Source organism: Aplysia californica, unplaced genomic scaffold (genome assembly GCF_000002075.1).
Source record: "Aplysia californica isolate F4 #8 unplaced genomic scaffold, AplCal3.0 scaffold00445, whole genome shotgun sequence".
Taxonomy (NCBI): domain Eukaryota; kingdom Metazoa; phylum Mollusca; class Gastropoda; order Aplysiida; family Aplysiidae; genus Aplysia; species Aplysia californica.
In genome coordinates, this window is record NW_004797715.1 from 500,551 (window position 1) to 503,387 (window position 2,837).

Genomic DNA, 2,837 nt, shown 5'->3' on the forward strand with positions numbered 1-2,837 from the left:
AGAGAGAGAGAGAGAGAGACAGAGAGAGAGAGACAGAGAGAGACAGAGAGAGACAGAGACAGAAAGAGGGACAGAGAGAGACAGAGACAGAGAGACAGACAGAAACAGAGACAGAGAAACAGACTGACAGACAGAAATATAGACAAAGCGAGGGTGGGGAGAAAGAGAGACAGAGAGAGAGATAGAGAGAGACAGACAGACAGACAGACAGACAGACAGACAGACAGACGACAGACAGACAGACAGACAGACAGGTAGACAGAGTGATAGAGGGGGGGGAAGAGAGACATGGAGAAAGAGAAAGAGACAGGGAGAGAAAAAACGACAGACAGACAGACAGACCGACAGAGAGGGAGAGAGAGATGACAGAGGGACACTGGAGAACGAGTAGATTTGCTGAAAATTAAACCGATTATTCCTTTAATTACGGTGACATTATTTTTTCAAATCTATAGAGACGAAGTAATATATCTGCGTCTATTTGTTTATTAGAATGTATGTTAACTTAAGTCAAAAACAAGTCTTACAGTTTATGGCTGAGGGAGGCAGGGGGTTGCCTAAAATATGCGATAGAAATCACAGGCCTCCTTCTTTGTTAAAGGCCTCGTAACCTAGTGAACTAACTACAGACGGTTCTACATTTTGTCATGACATGACAGCATCCCTGAGCATCGCCGTGGCAGCGATCACCGCGCGTAAGTGTTTTCGCGCCCCGCGCCGGGCGATACGCGAAACAATACACTGTTGTTATGGAGCGCCGCCATGAGTGTCACCTCTCTATTACTGTAAACCCTATCTGATTATAGTCTCTAAGTTTTCCCAAGAGCAACCATGAAAAGCAAAATTCACTTCTCAGATAACAGCGTTATGGAGGTTAGTGATACAGCTCTGAACTCGCCGCTCGGTAGGGAACGCCACGGACAGCAAGTAAGTGACGCCTGATCGTCATTCAGCTCAGCTACTGGCTGCAAAACTAGACTTAAACCATTTAACATTGCGACATAGAATGTGAGAACAGTGGACTAGAAAGGCAAATTATAGAGCAGGAAATGGACAGGATAAGGTAAATAGGTTAGGCCTTTCAGACGTTGGATGGGAAGGGGCAGGCTTGATGAAAAGAGGTTTCAAAACAACTGTATTATTCAGGAGGAAAACAAATGAAAGAGGAGTCGGAATTTTATTTGATGAAGCATCAGCAAAAAGCATCGTAGGTTTTGGGGTGTGTTAGATTGTCAGATAGAATCTTGAGTCATCGTGGCTAAATTGGAAGAAATTTTTTTTGACTTAGTTGTCATCCAATTATATGCACCAACGTCAGAGTATGACAGCGAGGAAGTAGAGGCATTTTAAGAAGACCTTGACAAAACTATGAAACGGCTAAAATCACAAGATGTAAAGTTAGTCCTGCGGGAATTCAATGTGAAAGTAGGAGGTACACGTATAGATGATATAGTTGGGCCATGGGGACTGAGTAAAAAAAAAATGAACTCGTGAAAGACGATAGAATGGTGCAGAGAAAATAATGTCATCCAAATTATAGCCTTCAGGCGCGGCTCTTTCAATGGGCAAGACCAGCGGCGCCGGTCACTTTTTGCCGGCTGTATAGTAGACAAGAGATTGATTGCTAACGATAATTTTTATTTAGTTTCAAGTAAATACACATTAATATCTAATCAACGTTCAAAAAGCACTCGGCCGCTCTGAGAGACAATAGTGGTTCTTTGGTGTGTTGTCGCACTACAGAGACTCGTTCCTTCATCTTTGAAACTCGTCTGCGCGAGGCCGCGAGGCGCGAGACCTTTCCGAACAGCGCCCGCGCGGCAGTGACTTCAACCTCCGGGCGAATTCAGCTTTTGCTCAGAGCTAAAAAGACGGCTTCTAATTGCCAATTGACCTCTCTGTTACTTACAAATTAAGGACACTATCTGCAGTACTAATACATATTATTTTACATAATTTCACCAGTTACATTCATCATTCAACCTGTCTCTTATTACTGCACGTATTTCTATTGTTAGCATAATTATTTCTATTGAGTTTTTAGCCCCCCATGATTCTGTTTGATGTCCTCTTCGTTACCTACTTCCCGAAGTCAACTTACTTGGCCAAGACCCTGAACCGGCGATCCTTCGTCCTGCCCAGTAATGTTATCGAGGGAATTTAACGAGAGGGAAGCGCCCCATTCGGCTCTCAGGGTCTGGGCCTAAAACAATACACCCTCCTCCTCCCCCGCCCCTTTTCCCTTTCCCCTTTTCCCCTTTCCTCTTTTCCACCTTCACCCCAGCTAGACTCAAATTTCTATAATAAGTATTTGACACAGTTCTGTTAGAGCAGTGTTCTGAGAGCAGAGAAGAGCAAAGAAGAGAAGTACTTTTGAATCGGATCGGAAATTGTCATGGGCTAAATTTTGTCCAATGCGTATATGTGGCTTTTTTTTGTTTAGTACAGTGTATAGTGTCTGATTCTAGACTTCATCTGCATGGGACAGAGTCATTGGTATGGTTTCATTTTTTACATAGCGAGTGCACGTCGTGACTTTGCGTGCGCGTGTGGGAAAAGAGGTCTTTGGGTGATGTACACAGGCAGGGCTAAGAGGTGGTTGCTTCTCACTTTCAGTTTGTTGTCTAGTATACACTAAAAGCATTTCTTGTTTCGTTCCTATCAAGTCAGTTTCTATCCATATTTCAGAGGCCTCAATCAATGTCTTAAAGTTCCAATTTACATTTTGCAGTTTGTAACGCTATGGATTTTCTTCTGCTAAACCCTTTTTATATATTACTCCCCCCACTTCTCTCTCTTTCTCTCTCTCTCTCTTTCTCTCTCTCTCTCTCTCTCTC